This window comes from Helianthus annuus, chromosome 13, assembly GCF_002127325.2.
Source record: "Helianthus annuus cultivar XRQ/B chromosome 13, HanXRQr2.0-SUNRISE, whole genome shotgun sequence".
NCBI lineage: Eukaryota > Viridiplantae > Streptophyta > Magnoliopsida > Asterales > Asteraceae > Helianthus > Helianthus annuus.
In genome coordinates, this window is record NC_035445.2 from 51,442,946 (window position 1) to 51,457,277 (window position 14,332).

Sequence of the window (14,332 nt, forward strand, 5' to 3'; positions counted from 1 at the left end):
TCCCTCTAACCGTGAGATCACTGAGTTTCTGACTAATAGTTGTGGTAGTAGACCTGAAAGCTCCTCCAATTGCACTTTGAGATGAGTCACAACAATCGGTAGGTCCTCGATCCTATCTTACTTAGTCTGATCATTAGATATAGTTGCTAATACAGTAAGGTCCAACTTCCATAGGCGCTTTCGAGGCTGTCATTACTGACATGATGCTAATCTTTTCACCACTCTGGTACTTTAGAGCATATAGTGACGCTAAATTCCTTCTCACAGGGTACGTCCGGGCAATATGTCCTAATAACCCACCAACACTAACTATTGCGCCGTAACTGCCAAGGATAGTAGAGGTAACACCGGTGTCGAATGTCTGTCCCCCGCAATATCGAGTTTGCATCCCAACTAACATATGCGGTTTCCCCTGACCTGCCATCAGCCGGTTTCATAACAGGTTTGGTTTCAAGAAGCATCAGGGTTAAACGGAATCGAGCCGAAGCGGTTTGCTATCCATCCAAACTACCATGTTGTTATTGTCCTGTCGTCGCCCACGTCAATCCTAAATATCCTTTCGCGAGCACCACTGCCGGTGTTATTGTTACAATCACACGAATTTCTACCATACTGTCATCGCTCCCTTGGTTGTTGTCGTTTTGAATTATCAACTGCCGTTACATGCCGTAGGCACCTTCATTTCCATACTGTAAGCTACTATTACAAGTACCTTGATGTCACGATAGTTGTTGCTTCTAATGTTGTTGCTCGAAACAGGACTCTACGATCCTTCACCAACGATGTCCATCTCTTCATATTTCGTGCTAAGTTCCAGGGTGCTATTCGTTGTGTTGGAGGTTACACAGTCCACATCCTGGTCGATTGTCATCGTTTACGTTTCGATTGATTCATAAAAGTCGGCTCCCATAAGTTGCTGACTAGAATTAAGGATTCGTTTGGAGTCAAATCGTTGATGTTCATTGTCAATAATTGGAGTCGTTCAAATGCTGAAGTCGGTAGAGTACTAAATTTACTCTTTGCCCATCGTTCTTACAAGTTGACTGGGTAAAACACGGTATGTTTCCAGAGTGTTACAGGTGTGACCGCCCTTCAGGGTCTGAGATGTGAGTATATTGAGTTCCAACAACAAAGAGGAGTGAGGGGGAAAGAAAAGGGGTATAAACCAATCATGGACGCTGCAACATCCACTCAGGGACGTTCGTACAAGCACCTAACATTCTACTTAGTTCGCTAGGCGTTCAAAGGGACGTTCAAGTAATACTCGATAGCATTGCGATTTCAAAAGGATTCAAAGAGAGGTGAGAAAGTCACATTTGAGTAGGAGACGATCACTGTTATGACTCCTATTAGTTTGTTACGTTTCACACTGATCAATTAACAGAGCGGAACCCCTCCTTCACTTGTTAGGCCTCACTGGGACTCGCATGCACCCCACATTATTATTATGTGTGCACCCACAATAATATTGTGATTTGCATGCTCATCTCAGCTCCTCCTAACTCATGTCGAATGGTTCCCCCAACTCGAATAGCAAACAAAGAGCATCACATAACATAAGTCACGAATGTTTAGGGAAATACCACCCTATCAGTCATATAACATGTGCTAGGGATACATAAGTTCATACTATCGTGTTTAACATGCACCAGCATGCAATATCATATGTAAGTGTCCACTAGTTACGTAGTTCAATGAGTATACGAAAGACTAACCTTGCAATCTGGAGCTGAGTGTCATGATCGATTTTCGAAGGTGTTGGGTTATAGTCTGGTTTTACAAAAACGTTTTAAAACCTAGTTCACTATAACCAGTGGCTCTGATACCAACTGTAACACCCCCAAAATTCCACCTGCGGAAACCCCGCGAGGCCTGTTACGCATCAGAGTTCGAGCCACCAATCACATTGAACCAATGATAAATATTTAAATAAGTCATGACATTAATTACTAAAATAAGATGTCAACATGATACCAATTCTCAAAAGTTGTGTAGCGGAAGCATGTAATCGTTTAGCAATCGTTTCATAATAATAATCAAAATCAATGTATTGTTTATAAGTGAATCCAAGAGTCTCGATCCATGACCACTCCAGCACTCCCAGATAGCAAGTCCATGTTCCAAGGTTAACGACCTACAAGCATGCAAACAAGTGTGTCAGACTACGCTGGTGAGTTCAAGGTTTTGTTAACGTGTTGTGTTACCAGATATATGTTAATGCGATTCGATGATGCGTTACGATGTTGCTCATGTTAGATACCCTAGGGAGTGTGCCCATGTGTATCCGGGGAGTGGGTACCCCTTAACGACCGATTGCTATGTTGCCATCGTTAGATACCCTAGGGAGTGTGCCCATATGTATCCGAGGAGTGTGCCTCTAACAACCATAGCCATACCCAGATAATTAGTTCACGCCCGTCCTTACGGCCCGGTGTGAGGTTTCCCACCTAATAGCGCTATCAACTAATTACCCCCATTGCCCTCCAGGCAATCCGATGATAGATTCCATGTTCAATAACCAAAACCGATTAAGTTGTTTACCCAAAGTTTCCCTTCCAAATGTTTACCAGTTGTCCCAAACCACCGGGACGCATGCTTGAGAAGATGCAATGAACTCACCTGGGATTGCTCGGTATGATACACGAAAAGGTTCAGTTAAGCTACAATGTGATCAACCACGTCCTAGCAGGTTTATCATACAGGTCAGGTTTGTATTCAAGTATTGCACGTACAGTTACACAGAGTTAACACGTTACAAACACGTAGAGATCATAGCAACACTTAGCAGTTAAGCAATACAAGTTAACAGTCATAACATATTCGAACTGGTACGATTTAATAAGCCCATAGTTCCTGGCCCAACATCATAAGCGATTCAATGGCATATACGGTCCAAGTAACAACATAAAATATCTTGTGCGATCCGGATTGGGTTGTGCATTCCAAACCAGCCCAATCCCAACTTAATAACCGGCCCAAACTAAACAGTGTCCACTTGGTTTGTGCGATCAGATTAGCCCAACCCAATTAACCATCCGGCCCAACAGTTCAAGCAAACATACAACATGTGCGATCCAAACAACTAACTCACAATTGATTTATGCGATCAAGAGCTTGTGCGACTGGGGACCGCTTTGTGCGATCAGGCCTCTTGTGCAACCAGATCGGCTTGTGCGAGAGGAAACCCTTGTGCGAACGGACTTCTTGTACGATCAAGAAGTCTTGTGCGATTAAGGACTTGGGCTGTCCGGCCCAGTAACGTTAACAGATCAGACATTTGCGTGTGGCCCAACATCTTGTGCGATCCACAAGATGTTGTGCGATCATACGATGCTATGCTTGTACACTGTGTTTGTTGGTTTATACATGACTTGTGCGATCAGTATTTGAATTCCGAGTTTTATGCCCATTCGGTTACAACATTAATCTAGCCAAATCAATTTCAAAGTTTCCAAGTTTATCATGATCAATTAACAATTTCCATTTCAGCCATACATCGATCAAACAAGCAATCAATTCCAAATTCGTAGGAACCCTAATATGATCATATGAACAATGACAACATAACATCTATCACCATTAACTATCAGCTCATAATCCTTATTTCTAGCATGATTCCTACTAACCACAACATCCAATCATGAACATATTGTAACCGATTATTATCTGATCGATTCTAGATCCTAGCACATGATTATCCATCCATATAATTCATATCACAGCCGATTACAATCATTCGGTATATAAATATTACGAACATAACGATTAGCATGAACATATTCCAAAGCACACACACAAGCCGATTAACAAGCATTCGGTTTGCTATCAACTTAACAACATCAAAACAACATATTGCAAGACACTCGATTAATCATGTAATCATGCATTCTCTAAGACATGTGAAATCATATATCATAAATCAACAAATAATCAAACACTAACCGATTGATAGAAGGTGATCTGATACGGGATTGATCTTCGAGAGAAAGGGAAGTGATGGCCGTCGGCTTAGAGAGAAAGGAACCGAACTAGGGTTTTGTAACTTGTGTTTTGTGTAACAAATGAGACGTAACACCCTAAGGGTGATTGCTTGTATGCGTGTAAGAGGAGAATGGGCCGAACCTACACATGGGCTTGCCCATATGTCCGAGTACAAGCAATTACGGCCCAAATGGGCTTGTGCGGTCGAGTGGGTGTGTGGGTTGTTGTGCGATCGGATCATGTAACACATATACATTCATATAACATGTCCTACATTCATTCAATCATATTATTCACATAATCAATCAAGTTCATAAAGTAATCAGTCAAGTTCATAAAGTCGTGTCGTGTTCACGAATGTTACACAAAGGTAGGTTCGGAATAACGAGTTGTCACATTTACCATTAATCGAATTCTCCTATAACAATAGTTATCACTCAAGCATCGAAGCCGCTCCATTCGAAGCACTGTATGGACGCAAGTGCAGAACTCCGGTTCGTTGGGCAGATATAGGAGAAAGTCAATTATCAGGTCCAGAAATCGTGCAAGAAACCACAGACAAGATAACCCAAATCAAGGAAAGATTGAAGACAGCTAGAGATCGTCAGAAAAGCTATGCAGACAATCGCCGCAAGCCACTAGAATTCCAGATAGGAGAGAAAGTACTTTTGAAAGTATCTCCTTGGAATGGAATAGTACGATTCGGTAAGAAAGGAAAACTGAGTCCAAGATATGTTGGGCCATTCCCAGTGATCCAACGAATAGGACCAGTAGCTTATCAGTTACAACTACCAGAAGAATTAGCTGGAGTACATGATGTATTTCATGTATCCAATATTAAGAAATGTCTATCTAACGAATCCCTGGTAGTACCTCTTCAAGATGTGGAGGTAAATGAAAAGTTAAAATTCATAGAAAAACCACTGCAAATAGAAGACAAGAAGGTCAAGTTTCTCAAACACAAGCGACTAGTGCTAGTCAAAGTCAAATGGGATTCAAAGAGGGGACCAGGATATACTTGGGAACTGGAGTCAGAAATGAAGCGAAAATACCCTCATCTATTTCAATGAATCTCGAGGACGAGATTTTTCTGAAGGTGGGGAGGATGTAACAACTCTCACAAAAAGTAATAATTAGGATGATAATTAGTCAATAAGAAAACCCTAATTAAGACACCCAAGTAATTCTGCATTAACCCTAAAATTTTAAGAACAATTGGAATCAGGATCAGGGCCCCTAAAACTCAGGGGGGGATAAACCCTAGTGATAATTATCAATAATTTTCGTTGTTGAATTATGATTTGACCAAATTTTTGAATCAGCTAAGCTAGTCCCAAGCCTAGGCAGCCTATAATTAGACTGCTTAGCTTACGGACCGTAAGGGATCAGGCATACGGTCCGTAAGGGAGTCTCAAAAATTGCTATAAATAGCCGACCTTGGGACTTGAAATAGGATACGAAAACGACGTCTCAACTCTGTCTGTACGTCGAATTAAGGCTGTTACAGTACAATTAAACACACACTGATCACGAAGTGCTGCCGCAAAACAGGGTAATAACTCGATCGCTATTACGATTCATTTTCGGACCGATCAATATATCCAATGGATGTTTAAGTGCCGCCCACATACCCACATAGGGTTATACTTTGTCGTTCGTCGTTAAATCGATGGATGTTTAAGTATTGCACTTTGTCGTTCGTTGTGAGAATTTGATCTCGTGAGTTATCGTAAATGCTGTATTGATCACTAACCCCGTTTTGTGTGCATTATCATTTATATTAGGTTAACAAGGCTAAACCATATTCTGTCCGTGTTAAATCTGCAATGTGAGTCATTCTCTTTTTATCAATTGTTTTACAATACTCCAAATTATTTTCAGAATTATAATTACAGTGATTAAGTTTATGTAATCACCAGATTACAGCCAGTATGTGGGGTATTGTGCACATTACTACTGTTTCTATCACTTTAGGTGGGCGAACCTAAAATTAAGTGATATACGTCATTCATTGGGGCAGCCAATGGTGATATGACCATAGTCACAGATCCGGTCGAGTGACAAATACTGTGGGTAGTTGGTAGATACCAGAAACATATGTAAAAACTCTTAATACTGTAAATTATAACAAACGAGTCGTTTTAGTAAACTGAATGATTCACTCAGTATTTCCCGCTGACAAAATCTTTTTCAAACATGTTTCAGGTGATCTATTGTAATTCAGGAAAAGTGCTGGGGAGCATTTCAAGCTTAAGAAAGTGGCTCATTATCAAATAAAGAAATATGTTTTGTAAAAATAAAGATTTCTCAGTAAATCATGTTATTGTAAATTATCGGGGTTTTATCCCGAGTTGTGAAATAAAATAATCGGGAAAAGTTTTTAGCTTTTAAAAAGATCCTGATGTTAAAATTCCGCTGCTAAAATCAATTAAATATATATCAAGGGATTTCTGTCCCGCGGCTCCTGAAACGGGTCAAACCGGGTCGGGGGCCGTGACAGCTTTCCTCGTATATCCTGTGTCACCCCTTTTACTTTTCTGCTCATTGTTTGATCATCAATACGGCTCTGTATCCTAAGCCATATCCTGAAACTGTGTTTGCAAACAACTTAATCAACATATTTTTGAAGACATTCTCTTAGCACACTACCTCACTTAACTAATTTGATTACTAAATTGCTTAGGTAATTTTTGACCAAAACAATTTGGCGCCCACCGTGGGGCAAGTGGTGCTATTTTTTCAATACTTTGTTAAAATCATTACTTGGTTTTCTGTTTTCAAAACTTTTTTCAATGGCCTCAAGATCAAACATGAGCTCTTCTACTATGTCCGCTTCAACTTCTGCAACAATTGGTTCGGTGCTTCTACCACCTCCTCTGAGATCTCAAGCTTCTTCTCAAGGAACTGAAATTCATGTGGCTCGGGATGTTATTCCCACTCGCATTGTCCAGGGATCTGGTCCTGTTCTAGCTTCTAATGAGGAAATTCTAAATTTGTTTGGTAGTGTACAGGAACAGATGAGGCAGCAGCAGGAAACTAATCAGATGCTGATAAGAGAAATACAACTCTTGAAGTCAAGCTCGAGCAGGCCTGCTGATGATACTATCACTCCCTTGCAGCCCAGGGCTTTGAACTTCAGTTCTGCAGTTTACACTGAGGATAACCGGGGAAATATTATGCCTAGCCATCCCCAGAATCCTACCCCTGAGATGCCCTCTTCAGTTAGAGTGTCAACTGTGAGGAGCTCAGGATATGCTTCAGGATATGGCCAAAATCCTCTATTGGTAATGTGTCTAATAATAATAATACTCTTGCCACTAACAGTGTTGGATCTTTGCAGGATACAGGTGTGACATCAGCATTATCTAGGGAGCTTCAGAAGCTAAAGGATATGATATCCAGTGTACCTGGGGTGGTTCAGCCAATTCCTGAAGTATCCCAGGATAGCCACAGGATATCTCGGTTTATGCATCCTATTTGTGATGCTGAAATCCCAAAAAAATTCCAAACTCCCAACATGAAGCTTTATGATGGAACCACAGATCCTGAGGAGCATATTGCCCAGTATAGGGAACGGATGGAAATCAATCCTATCCCCCCGGAACTTAAGGAAGCATGCTTATGAAAGGGTTTTGTGTTAGTGCATACATCTGTCGACTTCGTCTTGTATCGAGTCTTAGTCTTAGAATGTTAGATTAGGGCTCATTGTACGAGATTTCCAAACATGTCCATATGTGGGAAACCTTATGGATAGTTCCGCTTATGTGTACATGTCCGTATCTGGGAAACTATTAGTTCCGCTTATGTGTACATGTCCGTATGTGGGAAACTATTAGTTCCGCTTATGTGTACATGTCCGGATGTGGGAAACTATTAGTTTCACTTATACGTACAATAGGGGGTTTCGCTTTTGTGTACATGTCCATATAAGCGAAACCTAGTCCCTATATATACCACATGAGCGAAATCATTTGTAACATTCTTGTTTTCCATACCGAGGTGCTGCCGGTGTGAGAATTGGATGTAAACGCTGTTATATCAATCAATAAAGTGATTTAAGTGAAGATCTAGATGTTTCTACGTCAGGTACTTGTTTTCCGCACCTGTATCTGATCAAAACTCCTCTGAAAGACTCGTTCGGGTTAGAATTCGATCCTACAAGTGGTATCAGAGCTTCAGGAGGAGGAGTTCTACAAAGATTTCTGGATTTCATTATCATTTCTTGCTTCTACACCTTCTTTCTTAAATTCAGAAAGTTTTAACGGTCAAAATTGAACCAAAATTTCACAGACTGTGCGTAATTGGATATAATCAAACCCTGGAAAGTTTCATGCTGAAATACGGACTAAAACTGGTTCAAATTAACCTTTGAATAGGTTTCGCTTATTCAGACATTGATAGTTTCGCTTTTGTGACACATTACACATAAGGTTTCGCTCCAAATTGCTTAACAGTTCCGCTTTTGTGTCACTTATTGAGAGGTTTCTCTCGAAGTTACATCAAAGTTTCGCTCATTTGAACATTACTAGTTTCGCTCTTGTGAACATCATTTAGTTTCGCTTTTCAGGACACCTGGTTTCGCTCTTGTGTACACCTGGTTTTTGTGTCAACATCCTGATTTCACTTGGACTTTATTCATTGATTTTGCATGAACACATGGTGACGGCCCAATCATATATCATCAAAAGCGTTGAATTTTAGTGTTTGTCGGCCACATTAAATTTGTTGGTCAAATAGAATTGATAAAAATCATCAGCCACTTTGAATGATATTAATAGCCAAATCATAACATACGGTTACTAGTAGTTGTTGTATACATGTGTTATGCAAGTGTTTGTGGAAATTGTTAAGGTCCAATCAGAATTTGTCATCAGTTGCAATTAAAGTGTGAGTTATAAATGATTCAAAAGTTTTCGAATGGTCCAATCAGCTTGATATAACAAGTCAAATAATGTCAGTTTATTGCTTTCAAAGGCCCAATGAGGATTAGTTGATATATATTGATGTCTGCCATTTGCATATGTCACTTAAACATGCGGCCCAATCATTGTTGTTAGTTAGTGGATTGTTTGAATACATGATCATAAAGGCGGCCCAATCACATTAAGTATAAAGTTGTCGGCTCAATGAATTGAGTGTGTCAGGGTCAAGTGAATCAAGTTTGGCGGCATTATCAAATTTCTTTTAAAATTCACATGGATCTCGAGATATTAAGTGTACATGTGTATAGTTTAAAAAAAGGGCTGCATGTGAAATAGTGATAATGTCGGACATTTGTTAAAAGATAAAGGTTGTTGCATGTGAGTGTGTTGATTAAAGACAAAGGTTGTCGGCCCAACTATTATAAAAGTCCATATCATCGGCCCAATATTAAAACGACATTTGTCTTAATTTGCAGCCCCATCTAAAATCAAAGTACTCGGCCCAGTTTTTCGAAATTATTTCAGCCCAAGATTTGAATATTCAAACAGGTTATTCACTTCACGCGTATTGTTCACTAGGTCGTATCAAATTTGCTACACATCGCACGAAATGATCGTTTAGTGTGGTCAAGTCGCGTGAAAAGGTCCAATTCGTTTGAAAGTCATCATTTTGCTTGGAAGTTAGTTCCAGTTCATACGGTTTGGAGTTCACAATTTTCTAAGGTTTATCAGGTCGTTTGAAAGTCCATCAGTTCGCACGAAGTGAGTCTGTTTGTTTCATTTTGATCCGAGTCATAGCAGTTCTCACGGTTTGCCAATTTAAACCTCAGTTCGCACAAAATATTCATCAGTTCGAGTGTTTCAGTTTGCACAGAGTATCAGTTTGATTCAGTTGCTTTGATAAGTGTTTTAAACTGATTGTGTTTTGTTTATTTGTGTTACGTCAGGTGATACAGGTGTGAAACATGGATACTGAGTTTTACAATGTGTTTGCTACAACCCCTGCTAGTCCGTCTGACATTACAAAGACCATGACAATGGAGAATGAAACCGGAACAATGCAAAAACCCCCGAAACTTATGGGAATTGAGGATTATCACGGATGGAAGAAATGATTTGAGAATTGGGTTCAGGCGAATCATCTAAAAGCTTGGGAGAGCATCGAAACTGAATATGAGAGGCCAAAGAATTCAATGGGAGTTGGTAAAATCATTTCAGAATTCACGGAGCAAGAGAGAGAAAGTTACAAAGCCGAAAAAATGATGATCAATCTGTTACAACAAGCTGTTAAAGAGGATATTTTTGTGTTGCTTCAACATGATGAAAATGCTTATTCTATCTGGGAAGCTCTTAGAAAGAAAGTTGAGGGAAGTACTGAAATGTTACAGAGTAAAGCAGCTTTGTTGAAAAAGGAGTTTGAACTTTTTACGTGCATGCCTGGTGAAACAACAAAGACTCTTATTGAAAGATATTGCCATCTCGTACGCACCATGTCACAGTTGAAGATTACTAAAACTCCAGCAGAATGGGTTGACAAACTTGTTGATGCGTTACCGCAACAGGAATGGGGTACATATCTGATGATATTGAAGAATTCCAGACAGTTTAGCAGGTTATCGATTGCACAGTTTATAGAGAAGTTGGAGGCACAGGATCTGGAGCAGCAGAAAATTGCTAGAATGAACAGTTCTACTCATCAACTAGATATTAAATTGTACTATAAAGGAAATGTTCAAACTGCCGAAGCTAGTCCAAAGATACAAACTGCATTTAGTGCTGGAAATCAATCTACACTAAGCAATCAAGGATCAGTCAACACTAGTGGGTTCTCAACGGTGAATTCTCCAAGTGTTCAAAGTTCATCTACTGGAAATGGTCATCTAATTCAGTGCAATGTGGCTTTACATCTTCAAAATGGACAAAATTATTCTGAAGAGATTGTAAAGAATCATATGGGATTATTGGTTACTGCATTAGAGTCTTATGAAGGGTTGATTGTCAGAAGAATTGGTAATCCGATGCTCACAAAGGAAGATTATGACCAAATCCATGCAGAGGAGCTTGAACTAATGGATATTAAATGGGCTTTAGCGAGTGTTTTGAGGAGAGCAGAAAAGTTTAGATTGATTACAGGAAGAAATGACTTCTTGGATGCAAACCTTTCTAATCTAGGATTTGATAAATCTAAAGTTGTCTGTTTTCGTTGCAGGGAGAAAGGCCACTTTAAAAGAGAATGCAAGAATCAGGAGCCGAGAGGAGCAAAGGAGTCATCTGGGAAAGATGATTATTATAGGAAAACTATCTATCAGCAGATCACTCATCAATCGCATCAACAAAAAGAAGCTCAAACGGCACATGGAAGAATGATCGAGGATGCAAACAGGAAAGCTTATTATGGCATCGTTGATCAAGATGATGAGAAAATGGCTGAAGGTTTTAGCTGGGACAAGTTTATTCCAGCTGATTCAAATGTTCAAGCGTTTATTGCACATATTATTCGAAAGCCAGAAATGCTGAAGGAATGGATGGAAGTGTTATCTGATGAAGAGAAAAGTGAAGATGAAAGATCTGTTTCATCTGAAAACAATTCATCAGAAACAAGTGATAGTGATGAAGAGATGGAACAGATAAATCTTGGAAAAACTCATTTATCTTCTGACACTTTTGAATTTTATTTTGCAGAAAAATTGAAGAAACTGAAAGAGAAGAAAGTTGCAAATGAATTGAAAGAAGTCAAAGTGATTGAGAAGACAGTTGAAGTGTAGAAGATAGTGGAAGTTGAGAAGATTGTGGAGTTAGAAAAGATAGTTGAAGTCACAAAACCCTGTCTTATTTGTTTAGAGTCTTGTAAACAATGTATAGAAAAAGATGAGAGGTTTAGTGAGTTAGAAAAGTTGAAAGAACAATTGTTGTTTGATGTAAAGAATTTGAAAAAGTCATATGATGTATTGAACAGACATGTGAATAGTCTGGAGAAGACTAACTCTGAAAGAGAGAAAGCTTTGAAGATGATGAATGCTACCATGATGACAAAGCAGAAAGAGATCAACTTGTACATAGAAGAATGTGCAAAGTGGAAGAAAGAGTTGGATAATGAAGCAGCTGAGAATGAAAGAATCAGAAGATTGCTGCAAAGTTACAAAGGTTGTGACTACATAATCGATAGAATTTATCCAACAGTTGAAGGTTTTGAAGCGTTTAAAGATGAAGAAATAAAGCCAAAGAAGAAAAAGGATACTGGTAAGAAACAGGGTGTCTATTATAATAAGTGTCCGCCTCCGATTTGGGAAGGGTACTCACCTAGAAAACCTAATGAGGAAGAACTAAAACAGGCGGTCAATATTAAGCTAGAATCCGAGATAACCGATGTTTTACCAGACAATATTGACGTCACGTTCACAACGTCCGACATAGATCATGAGTCCGAACTGATAAAACGAGTGGTCGATCAGGTGTTGGATAAGGATGAGGAGTCAGAGTCAAAGTCAAAGTCCGAGTCTGAAAGTTCGCGTCAGTCAGTCGGGAGTTCAAATTCGTCCGAAAAGAGTTCAAAATCATCGGGAAAACGGGTTTATAGTAAAGAGTTTTTGTTGTCAAAATCTAATTTGAGTGATGAAACATTTGAAGTTGTGTATACTTTGAATGGTTCTTGTTAGGGCAGGATTTTAATGACCTATGATCCTTACATGATATCCTAACAAGTGATCCTTGTTTCTTTAGCAGATAGTGATCCTCAGAAGAGCTTCAGGATCAGGATCATGGATCATCCTAAGGATCCTCATACTAACGATTGTTCTCTTTATATTTAATGTTGTTTTGCAGGAATTACGAGTTGGACCTGGTCTTGGCAACGTTATTAAGGAATCTTTCACGCTAATTTCGCACATGCATAACCAGAAATAGACGTTGTGGAGAATATGGAAACTTAGCACAAATTACGGGCGTTTAGTTAGGCTAAATTTTACTTTTGTTTCTAAAGGGGTAACGAGCTAGTAGTTAGGTGACTTACCTAAATTCAACCACACACACTTATATAAAGGGCACTCTCAAGCATTCGGAAGACACAACACATTTCTTACACACTCTAGCATACTACACCATAGTGATCCTTGTACCTAGCTCGTTACCATCCAAAGTTGTAAACATTGTTTATTATATTGAAGTTTGGTGATCGGTAGTTTCCATCACCCGAGGTTTTTTATGCCGGAGATCATTCATTGATCAAGGGCTTTTTCCTCGTATAAATCCTTGTGTCACTTGTGCAATTTACATTTAAGTGATCCTTTACTTTATCCACCACTACAAGCATCATTCCCCGTTAACAGAGAGTTTGGTTACATTATCCTTGTGTGATTTTTGACCAAAACAGTTTGGCGCCCACCGTGGGGCAATTGGTGCTTCATTCATAAGAAAGTTTCCCGTTGCTGATCATTCCGGATCATTGCATACATGGCTTCATCGTTGAAGAATACCTCTACAGCGATGTCTATAGTCAGTTCATCTCAGGGCATTCCACCTTTGCCTCCACCACCTGCTGGATCTCAGAAAAATGCTGAGAAGAGACCTACTCCCATTTTCTCTAAAACTCCATCTTCTTCTGCTCCAACTTCTTCTGCTCCTAGTACTAGTGATATATTTACTTTGATTTTGCAGATGAGGGATCGTATTCAGCGGCAGGATGAAATTAATGACAGGATCCTTGAGGAAATCAGAGATCTCAAAAGACAGAAGAAAACGGCAGAAGATCATTCTCCACTGATGCCCAAATCTTTGAATTTTGATACTCCGATGATTACTTCTCAGCTATCAGAGGTCCCAGACATTCAACATGTGGGTGGATCAAGAGAAGTACACCTCGGCTCAGCAATAGTGACTCAGGCATCAGGTTCATATTTCCAGCCAGCAGGATCCTATACCCAGCATATGGGATCCTTCATGAATTCAGGAGCCTACTCAGGAGCACAGCAGGTTCTAGGATCCTCCTTTGTTCCAGGATCATCCCAGGTTCAAGGATCCTCCTTTGTTCCAGGATCATCCCATGTTCAAGGATCCTCCTTAGTTCCAGGATCATCCCAGGTTCAAGGATCCTCCTTTGTTCCAGGATCATCCCAGTTTCAGGGATCCCTCCAGATGCCAGGATCCTTGAAGAGTTTGCAAACAGGAAGTTCAGATGTCCATCAAGGAGATTTTATTCCAATGCAGACCATTGCTTCCACTGGTCCCTCCATCATCCCAGAGTCCCAGCAATATGGATTCATATCCAGTATTCCTAACTTGAACCCAGCGGGAGGTAACACTTTTAATAATTCTCTTACCACTAACCATGGATTCATGCAGGATGCAGGTATCAACCATGCTATGGCTAAAGAACTGAAGAAACTGAATGATATGATATCAAGTGTTCCAGGGGTGGTCAAACCTATCCCGGA